At 41.0% G+C, this 11,271-nt stretch overlaps 1 long non-coding RNA gene across 1 annotated transcript; it reads right to left on the bottom strand.

Annotated features, from left to right (window-relative positions):
- Nucleotides 1-6,296: 6,296 nt before the first annotated feature.
- LOC139436370 (uncharacterized) lies at nucleotides 6,297-8,953 on the bottom strand. Its single transcript, XR_011645582.1, has 3 exons — nucleotides 8,818-8,953; nucleotides 6,882-6,980; nucleotides 6,297-6,382 (listed from the first exon to the last, which is right to left on the bottom strand). It is a non-coding gene; the product is annotated as an uncharacterized lncRNA (long non-coding RNA).
- Nucleotides 8,954-11,271: the final 2,318 nt, after the last annotated feature.

Genomic DNA, 11,271 nt, shown 5'->3' with positions numbered 1-11,271 from the left:
CAGATGCTGGGATGCTGGGTTCCCACTGCTGCAGTGAGAATTTCCAGATAACAAGGGGAAGAGGCTAGAATGTATTCAAGTTGGAAACATCAGCATGAACTCACCTTTTAAGTACAGACAGTTACATACAGAAATATGTGTAGATATGTGTGCATATACATGTTAGTATACAAACACAGATTTCCTTACTCTGTCAGCTGAGCAGACCTGAAAGAAACAAAACCTTGGTGTCAATGAACTCACTTATCACCTCAAACTTGGTCTGTATTTTCCTTCAATAAAAGGAAACAGGAGTGAGTCTAAGACTGCAGCAGGTTATATAGAAGATGAGCCTGGAACATCTTACAGTGTCAGAGAGTAAGGATGTACTTCAGCTAACAAAGTAACAATACAAACAAACTCAAAATGCTGGGGGAATGTCAAAGGAACACAGAAGCCAACAGAAAGAGCTTCTAATGACCAAAGCTGAAATAATTTGGACAACAACATAAATAAAGTAATATTGGATCATAACACAACGTGTAAAATAAATATCCAAGAATCCATACTGGAATAAATAAATAATTGAATTAATTAATAAATGAGTGAGAAGAGACCAATTCCAAATAATTTACATAGAGACTCCTGCCTCAAGGAGGGATTGTTTACCTCCCACCCCTTGAGTGTGAAGTGTGCATAGTGACCTAATTCCAAAGTGGAAAGCATGGAAAGTGGGGGAAAAGTCACTTTCCAGTGGAGAAGCCTGAAAAATGCTCTCTCAGTCAGGAAGTCAAGGTCAACAGTCAAGAATGAGAAGTCATGTTGATAACAGATGCCCTTGATATTATGTGATGCAAATGGCACTTCACCTCTGTGATCTTTCTTCCCAAATGCATCACTTTTGTCTATATCATAAGAAAAACATCAAACAAATCCCAGTTGAAGTAATTCTATAAAAAACCGACAGTACTCCTCAAAACTGTCAAGATCAACAAACAAAAGGAAAATCTGAGAAAGTGTTAGAGCCCAGAGAAGCCTAAAGAGACAGAACAACTAAATGCAATGTGGTTTTCTGGATGGGATCTTAAACAGAATAGGGACATCAGGTTAAACCTGAGGAAATCTGAATATGTTATGGCCTTTAGTTAATAATGTCAATTTGGACTCATAAAATGCAAAAAAAGTACCATACAGATATAATATTTAATAACAGTGGAAAGTGGTTGTGGGAACTCTATCTTTGAAATTTTTCTGTAAATTAAAAAATGTTCTAGAAATACATTCTTTTAAAATAATAGTAATCATCCCTCTTTTTATAGGATAGTCATGAGATTTGCCCAAAGTCATGCCCACGGTGGCTGACGTAGGCCTAGAATTCGTTCTCCTAATATTTAGTTAAATAAGAACTAATAGGTGAGCAGATATGGCTTTCGCAATTGGGTACCCATCTGCCGTGTGGGAGGTCCCAGATTCAGTTTCTGGGGCCTACTGATGAAGGCAAGCTGGCCCAGGTGGAGAGATGATGAAACCAGTTGATGCAACAGCAAAAAAGAGACACAGAGAAAAGACAACAAACAAGGTTGCTGAGGTGGCTCAAATGATTAAGCACCTCTCTCCAATGTTGGGAGGCCCTAGGATTGGTTCCCAGTGCCTCCTAAAGAGAAGACAAGAAGAGAAGACAAGCAGTCACAAAAGAATGTGCAGTGAATGGACACAGAGAGCAGACAGCAAGCACAAGAGGCAATAGGGGGATAATAAAGACATTTTTTAAAATCTTAAAAAAAAGAACTAATATTTGTTGAGTGCTAACAGGGTACCAGATTCTTTTCCATGCACTTTACATGCATCATAACATTTAAACTTCACACTCAGAGTGAATACTCTAGTTACTCTAATTATTTCCATCTCATGGATGAAAACAAACGAGATTTGAACCTAGGAAATCTGAGGCTAGAGTCTGGAATTTTTATCACTGTACAGTTACTTTCCCTCTAATACTTACTCTCCCGTACTTTTCACCATTACTCTTCTTTACCTTCCTCGAATTTGGTAAAAGGGTATTGTGGTATTGTCTTGGATTCACAAACATGATGTTTTCACATGTACTCACTGAAGATAGCATTGCCTTGTCAAATTTCCTTCTTCATCTGTCGATACTGAAGTTGCATATCAAGGCCATTTGGGACCACAATGAGAAACAAAATGAAGGCCCACTCCCTGTCTGGGGGGCACACCCAGTGAAGGACCTGGGATTGCTGAGAGAGAATGGATCCTGGTTCTTCTGAAGAAAGTTTGGCCATAGGCCGTATGAAACTTGGATGTAAGTTCACCACAGTGGTCTGGTTGATAGTCATCCACCTTTTGACATTTCACTTGTGTTACTCAATCCTTGGAGCAAATCAGTCAACCCAGAGGTGAAAGAACCTAGGAAACCTAAAAACCCAATGTGGGTCAGAAGAAGAGACCTTAAAGAGATACCATCCTACTCCAATGCTGGTGTCAGGATTGCCAGCAAAAGCGCAGCTCCCACAGGCTCTGAGGGAAACAGGTTTTACTCACTCAGAGAAGAGACAGAGCAAGGTCGATTTCTCAAGTGGGTGTTGGTTCCCCATAGTCAGTGGGTCTCAAGCCGTGGCTGATGCAGGGAGACATCTTATGCACAGCATCCTTCTCTCATATGTGTGCGTTGTAGTGGAGGAAACTCCCTCCCTCCCTGACAGGGACAGATAGACCACCTGGGTGTACCCACAGAGTCAGACTGTCTCCACTGAATGTTTCCCTAGCCTTGTGACAACAGGAAGAAATGCCCTTATCAGCTAGGAGACTGTGTTTTATCCCATCCTGAGCACAGGATATATTTGTGGGTCCCAGGAAAATGCAGGAGTCCCCTTGTCTATTTGTCTACCACAACCAACGTCATTTACAAACACTATAAACAGATGGCTAATCTTTCCCATAAGTGTGACTGACTTTCTAGGAATTAACATATCGTAAAACACGAGGAATTGTCAAAATCAGGAAGCCAGAATATTCATGACAGATCAAATTATTAGTTAAGAAAGCAGAGTTTCCTAGCAATAGTGATGTCCTGTCATTATCACAAGATCCTACTTCAGAGATCTATGAAAATGGAATTCTCTGTATGAAGAGGAACCCTTCAATCAATCTCTGCTGAATGTGTTGTAAGTTGGTTCTAAGACTCTGGCTCAAAGTCAAGTGTGCTCTGTAATATAGGAAATTTCTTAAAATATAAAAATGTCATTTTGTCACTATTATAAGAGAACTATGGGAGCTGATATTCCCAAGGACACATAGCCATTTTCCAGATACTTAACTAGCTTCCACCATGGTTTCACATCCATGGGTTTAAAGGATCTGAACAATGTGTTAAAATTCATCTTGAACTCAATCCAGTATTTGAGTGTAGGCATTTGCAAACAGAAGTCATATAGAATGTCCCTTTGACCATGATAACTTGTATTTTGACTTTTCTTTTCCGAGAAAATTGAGATCCAGGAAAAGCTGGTGTATTAATCAGTCAAAGGGGTGTTGATGCAAAATACCAGAAATTGGTTGATTTTTATAAAGGGTATTTATTTGGGGTTGGAGTTTACGGATGCCAGGCCATAAAACATAAGTTACTTCCCTCACCAAGTCTATTTTCACATGTTGGAGCAAGAAGGCTGCTGATGTCTGTGAGGGTTCAGGTTTCTTGGGTTCCTCCCTTCCTGGGGCTTGCTGCTCTTTCCTCCGTGTGCTTACTTCCTGGGACTCCGCTTAAGACTTCAGCAGCAAACTCCAAACTCCAAACTCCAATATCAAAAACCCCCACTCTGTCCTTTGCCATGCCTTTAATCTGCCAGTCCCCACCCACCAAGGGGCAAGTACTCAACACCCTACTGACACATGAATCCAAAATAATCTCACATGCCCAGAGGAAAAAAACAGTTTACAAACACAGTCCAATATTTCTTTTTGGAATCCATCAATAATTTCAAACTGGTACACTCCACTCTCTGAATTCTAAAAAGACAATTAAAAAGAAACTTTAAATCAGTTACAATGCAAGTACTAAATCATATCACAATCAATTTAAAGAAATACAGTTTGTGTTGGGGCAAAGTCCTGTCTGCTATAGACCTCTGAACTTACAAAACAATTCATTTACTTCCAATATGCAAATGGACAGGCAAAGGACAAATGTTTTCATTACAATAAGGAGAAATTGGGAGGGAAACATGAGTCATGGGTCCTCTATATTTCAGTAAACCTGCAGGGCATCCTCCCTTCGATTTCAGTCTGAGAGTCTTTCTTAAGATGATGGTTTCTTCTCCTTGGGGCCATATGGGGACCCACCCTTTCTACCAGCTTTCCCAATGGCCATTTTCTTGGTTCCACCCTCACCAAGCATCTGGGTGTTGACCAAACTCCAGACCTCTCCCTCTAAGAGTGTTGGGGTGATTGCCACACCTTACCCAATCTTTGGGTTAGAGTTTTAACCCCCCTAGTACATTGATGTGAAGACAACATTCCCCCTAACCTTTGGCATACAGGCTCAACTATCAGAGCTTCAAGTTGACCTCCTGGCCTTCCCTAACCTTTGGAGGACAGGTCTGCCCTTCTCAGACCTGTCGGGTGCTAATCTTAACTGCCCTAATCCTTGGGGAATGTGCTCCACCCTCTCTGTGAACATGGGTGAAGTACCTTTCTTGGTCCAAGGTGATATCCTAAATTCCAGATCTAAGCTTCCACCGTTTTCCTTTTAAAGCTGTTTCTTCTTCAATATCTCCTTTCCATGTCCTTTTTAGTCCAAGCCGACAGTGGTTTTGTTCTTACAGCTCTCTCAAGAACCTTGTTGGTTTAGCATACAGGAAGCAGGGGCCCAAGCCATCAGACAGTAAGACTTTCCACAAGTCTTTCCTAGATAACTGCATCTTTAAGCTTGATTTAACAGTTCCAAGTTTAGTTAAGCCCTCCAATGGGGCACTTTCATCTGGGATCTTGATTCAGAGAGGCTTGGAATTTCCAGAATCAGTTTCTGTTTTCTTTCTGCCCAAAAGTTCAGTCCTCAGCATATCTCTCTCATCTAGCATTTTGCTATAAGCTGTAAGCAGAAGCCAAGCTGCATTCTCTGGGTTTACTTTGGAAATTCCTTCAGCTAAATGCCCAGGCTCACCATTTTCAAATTCTGCCTTCCATAAAACACCAGGAGTTAATCTTGCTAAGTTCTCTGCAACTTTAAAACATAGACTGCCTTTCCTCTAGTTTCCAATAATAGTTTCATCATTTTTTCTGAGGCATCATAAAAAGTCTCTGTTGCATCCATATTGCTATCAGCAGTCTCTTCAAAGTACTGTAGGTCTTTTCTTCCAAGCATCTCAAAATTCCTCCAAAAAATACCCCTTACCCAATTATAAAACCATTCCAGTTTTTTGGTAATTGCAAAAGCACTTCCCCCCCCTCCTCAGTACCAAATTCTGTATTAGCCAACCAAGGGGTGCTGATACAAAATACCAGAAATTGGTTGATTTTTATAAAGGGTATTTATTTGGGGTAGGAGCTTACAGATGCCAGGTCATAAAGCGTAAGTTACTTCCCTCACCAAAGTCTATTTTCACTTGTTGGAGCAAGATGGCTGCCGACATCTGTGAGGGTTCAGGTTTCCTGGGTTCCTCCCTTCCTGGGGCTTGCTGCTCTTTCCTCTGTGTGCTTACTTCCCGGGGCTCCAGCTTAAGGTTTCAGCATCAATCTTCAACATCAAAACCCCCTGTTCTATCCTTTGCCATGCCTTTTATCTGTGAGTCCCCACGGACCATGGAGGGGAACTCAACACCCTACTGACACAAGAATCCAATATATTCTCATATGCCTAGAGGAAAAGACCAGTTTACAAACATAACCCAATATTTCTTTTTGGAATTCATCAATAATATCAAACTGCTACAACTGATATGCGATATATAAACAATGAAAAATACAGCTTTTGCTGGGTTTAATTTTGAAGACTATCTACTTTTTGACTAGGGGGAGAATATTATATAAGCTTTAGATTTTCAGGAATTAAATCTAAATGCCAATGTCATCATTGTAATCACTGTGGTTAAATACTGCTGTTGAGTTTTATGCCCTCCTTCTGGGACATTTTAGACTGTTAATAACAAAAACTGCTTATATCAATTATTTTTCATGCTGGCTATGTTATAAACACTTTCCATATATTAACTTATTTAATTCTCTCAATAAGCCTATGAGGTAGTCATTACTGATGTCCCTACTTTATAGATGATGAAATCAGAACTTCTAAAGGTTATGGAGAACGTGCACAAATTCCCAAACATGAGCAGAGGCATATCAAACCATGCTCTGAAGCCTTCCATTAAGCATCTTCGAAAAAAGATTCCTCCTGCAACGACATATACAGGCCATCATATATCTTGTCATTGCTCTCTCCTGCTAATTGTGCGGGAGAGAGCATAAACTACAATGTAAACTATAATCCACACTTAATGGCAATGCTCCAAAATATGTTCATCAATAGTAAAAAATGTACCACACTAATGAAGGATGTTGTTAATGTGGAAAAATATCGGAAGGGTAGGGTGCAGGGTATATGGGAATTCCCTATATTTTTATGTAACATTTACATAATCTAAGTTTCTGTAAAATTGAAAAGTATATTTGAAAAAATAAAGCATACTACAAAGCTAAAAAAACAGCAAAAACAACAAAGAGATGCCTCCATTTCTTTAAACTTTAATCCTTGAGGGTGAAGATCTCCAATTCAGAGTCTCACAAGTACCATCCCAGAAGCCACCTAAGGTGACATTGGGAAAGGAGGCTCTGGGCTCCCTCATACTCTGCTGCTTCCGTCCTGGGGGCCCAGTGACTGCTGGCACACCTACCCGCCTTGGAGAGGGACATGAAGACAGCAGTGACTAGCCATATTCCATTGCGATGGCCCCAGAGGAAATATTGCCTCCTGTTTCTCATTTGAAGGATGGCTAGAGAGCAAGAAGAGAAACCCATCATGCACTTCTGATTGATTTAGGTTCAAATATTTAGTAATAGACATTTGAAAGCATTTTATCTTTAACAGACATTTCCTTATTTGAAAGTTGGGTGGTTAAATAAAACTTTAAGCCCTCAGAAATCCTGTGGCAGAGCAGGGCCCAATGTTCATGCTGGCAGGGACAGATAGGTACATCTGCAGGTCTGCAGTGGTCTCAGGGGACCCAGCTTAAAAAGCAAACCCCTACATCTGACACGAACGGAAGAAAAGAGCTAAGTGTCTTCATCTTCACCAAAAGCCACTGGTTTGCTCCAGCCAGAGCTATGGAAAGTTTTTTGAAGGCTGTGAAGAGAAAGGCTGGTTCCCTTCTATTCTGATGCTAGTCATCTCAGGAAACCTAAAGATTGTATTGTGAAATCCAAGATGCTTCAGATAGTTTAGAAGCTCAGAGATTTTTAATGATTATTATTCAGACATAATCACCACCAACCTCTTGTCAACAGCTTGTTGATTAGCAACCTACATGTGAAAATGTAAAGGCTGTGCATGGTTTTATTTTCACATTCAGTAACCTGATAAAGCAAATACAAACGTGAAGACAGAAGGAACATGGCTGGATTTCATTTGATTTTGATTTTGATTTGTGGGCTTAATTAGTCCTGCAGTGCACCTTGTTATTCCCTTTAAATGTGACTTTGGCAGCCCTGATAACTTCCTAAATGTAACTCAGAGCCGCATGGCATCTGGTAATTAGGCAGCCTGATGGTGAACACGGGTTCCAGAGACATCATGGTAATAGGCCCACAGACAAGTGTCTCTGCTTCCAGGAGCTGCACATTGAAAGGTCATTTGGTGCATGTTAGTCGTCACATTTTTTTTCCCCTTGGGAATGAGGTGAACCCATCAAAACTCAAATCAGGAAAATAGTCAGCTTCTCTTTCGGTTCCTCCTTTCACCTTTTGGGACCTGCAGGCACCTGCTTCATTTCCAGATGTTCAGTAAATCAATACACCTGGCTCATTTCAAAGACTGATCTGGGGCTGACAGAATAGGCTCCCTTTTCTGCTATTCTCACCACTGATGAAACACAGCCAGGTGGAGGTTAGGGAAGACAGTTCAATTCTCCTTATTTCGATATGGATTACTGGGGCCAGATCCAGCATCAGTCAAAAGGATGCCAGTCAGCCGTATGCAATGGCTAAGGACCACTCCACTACCCCCTTTTTACTGTTTAGACTAACTGGGCAACAGCATAACTGTAAAGTGATACTGGTCTCTAAGATCTCCCCTTCTCTCCTGCCTCTCCTGCTCTCCCCCAGACACCGTGTCCCTGGTATTTAGGCAGTTGGCAGAAGTGGTCTGGCTGACACATGGACAGAATTGGTTGACCAGAATGCTTAGCCATTATTAAGACAAATCTGCTCCTGGGAATATAAATTTGTATTTTGAAGGGTGATCCACTGCTCCTGGGTTATGTCTCTTACTTGAAGGAGAAACAAACAAATAGGCATTTATCTTGTATCCATACCCGCCAAGGAAGAAGGAGACAGAATAGAGTAATACAAAGGAGTCTAGACTCCAGAGCCAGATCGCCTGGGCTCACATTCCAGGGCTGCCATCTAGCTGTGTGACCTTGGACTAGGTACATACCTCTCTGGACTGTTTGCTTATAGGTAAAATAAGAACAATAGTAGTTCTTATCATGTGGTGTTGAATGTGTCTTAGAGCTGCTGTAATGAATAAAACTGAAGTATATTTCTAGCTCACAAGAAATTCAAAACAGACATCTGATTGGCAAGCATCCCTCCTTCAGGAAGTCAAAGACTTACCATGCTGAGGTCCTACCACCTTCAGCATGCTGTGGGTTGGCATCAAATCTTAGATGGGAAAATATTTCCACAGGCCAGGCCTGATAATGGGGCCCATCAGCCCCACTTGCAATTTATTGGACAGAACTCAGTCACATGAACACATGGAAGCAAGTAGCTGAACTGCCTTGAAGGTGACCGGATTTTGGTGTCTCTGCAGCAAGATTTGTGCAAAAATAAATTAGTTAGCATACATAAAGGACTAGGAGCAATGTCTTGCATCTTAAAATTTTCATATATATGTTTTAAATTTTTTTCTCTCTCTTCTTCTGACAATTTCAAGACATACAGAAAGTTGAACCAATTTATAGTGAACATGAGTATAGTCCCCCACCTAGATTCTACAACTCTTTTCATTCTATTTGCTTTATGATCTTTCTTTTCCCCCATTTAAAAATTTTTTTTAATTGTCTATTTTTTTTAAAGATACATAGATCACAAAAATGTTACATTAAAAAACATAAGAGAGGCGGCGGACTTGGCCCAGTGGTTAGGGCGTCCGCCTACCACATGGGCGGTCTGCAGTTCAAACCCTGGGCCTCATTGACCCGTGTGCAGCTGGCCCATGTGCAGTCCTGATGCGCGCAAGGAGTGCCCTGCCATGCAGGGGTGTCCCCCGCATAGGAGAGCCCCACACTTAAGGAGTGCACCCGTAAGGAGAGCCGCCCAGCGCGAAAGAAAGTGCAGCCTGCCCACACGGAGAGCTGACACAACAAGATGACGCAAGGAAAAGAAACACAGATTCCCATGCCACTGACAACAACAGAAGCGGACAAAGAAGATGCAGCAAATAGACACAGAACAGACAACCGGGATGGGGGGAGGGGAAATAAATAAATAAATAAATAAATCTTTAAAAAAGTAAAATAAAATAAAAAATATAAGAGGTTCCCTTATACCCCACTCCCACCCCCCACTTCTCCAACATCAACGACCTCTTTCATCATTGTGGCACATTCATTGCATTTGGTGAATACGTTTTGGAGCACTGCTGTACTGCAGGGATTATAGTTTACATTGTAGTTTACATTCTCTCCCAGTATATTCAGTGGGTTATGGCAGGATATATAACAGCTAGCATCTGTCCCTGCAATATCATTTAGAGCAATTCCAAGTCCCCAAAATGCCCCCACATCCCATCTCTTCTTCCCTCTCCCTGCCCTCAGCAACCCCCTTGGCCACTGTCTCCATATCAATGATACAATTCCTTCCATTGCTCAAGTCATAATAGTTCTACGGTAGAATACCTGTAAGTCCACTCTAAACCATATTTTATTCCTCCATCCTGTGGACCCTGGGATGGTGATGCCCACTCCACCTCTAAATAGAGAGGGGCCTTAGATCCCACAGGGTTGGTGGATGCGATTCTCCTGCTTGCAGTTGTAGGCACTCTTGGTTCCTTGGTCTGGTGGTTGACCATCTTCACCTTCCTGTTAGCTGAGCCAGGTTAAGTCCAACAAACCGGAGAGCAGGAGTTGCAACTCTGCTAAGGCTCAGGGCCCAGCTGGCACATGGCCAGTCCAGGGATTCATTAAGTCTCCTGAGTATACACTAACCCCAGCGCCAACCACAGGTTCAGTAAAACCTATGATCTTTCTATCTATCCTGTCGTCCATTCATCAATCAACCTCATTTATTCAAAGTACATTTATTTCAATGTATATGTCATCAGCAAGAGTTCAATATTTATATATGTTTTTTCTTTTCTTTGAGATAAATTTTACATAAAACCCAATGCTCAAATATTATGTGTATTACGAGTGAATGTGAGCCAAGGTCAAAATCACTTTTGTTACTTCCATAGAACCCAGTGAGATTCCTTATGCAAATCATTTAAAAAGACTTGTTGATAAGGGTTTAATTTCCATTCTATGTAAAGAGATCATACAATTAACAATAAAAGAGCAAACAATCCAATTGAAAAATGGACAAAGGCTTAAATAGACACTTCTCCAAAGAGTAAATACAAATGGCCAAAAAGCACATGAAAAAATGTTCAATGTCACTAGCTATTAGGGAAATGTAAATCAAAACAACAGTGAGATATCATCTCACACTGCATAGAATGTCCATTATTTAAAAAACAGAAAATAGTAAATGCTGGAAAAGATGTGAAGAAATAGGAATGCTCCTTCACTATTGGTGGGATTGTAAAATGGTGCAGCCTCTGTGGAAAACAGTTTGGCAATTCCTCAGGAAGCTAAATATAGACCTGCCGCATAATCCAGCAATTCCTCTACTTAGGAAAATATCCAGAAGAACTGAAAACTGTGACATGAACAGTTTGCACACTGATGTTCATAGCAGTGTTATTCACAATTGCCAAAAAATGGAAACAACCCAACTGTCCATCGACCAATGAATGGATAAACAAAATGTGGTATATACATATAATGGAATATTATGCTGCAGTAA

Source organism: Dasypus novemcinctus, chromosome 14 (genome assembly GCF_030445035.2).
Source record: "Dasypus novemcinctus isolate mDasNov1 chromosome 14, mDasNov1.1.hap2, whole genome shotgun sequence".
In the NCBI taxonomy this organism is placed as follows: domain Eukaryota; kingdom Metazoa; phylum Chordata; class Mammalia; order Cingulata; family Dasypodidae; genus Dasypus; species Dasypus novemcinctus.
Note: the sequence above shows the minus strand (reverse complement) of the source record. Positions and strands in the feature narration are given on the sequence as shown.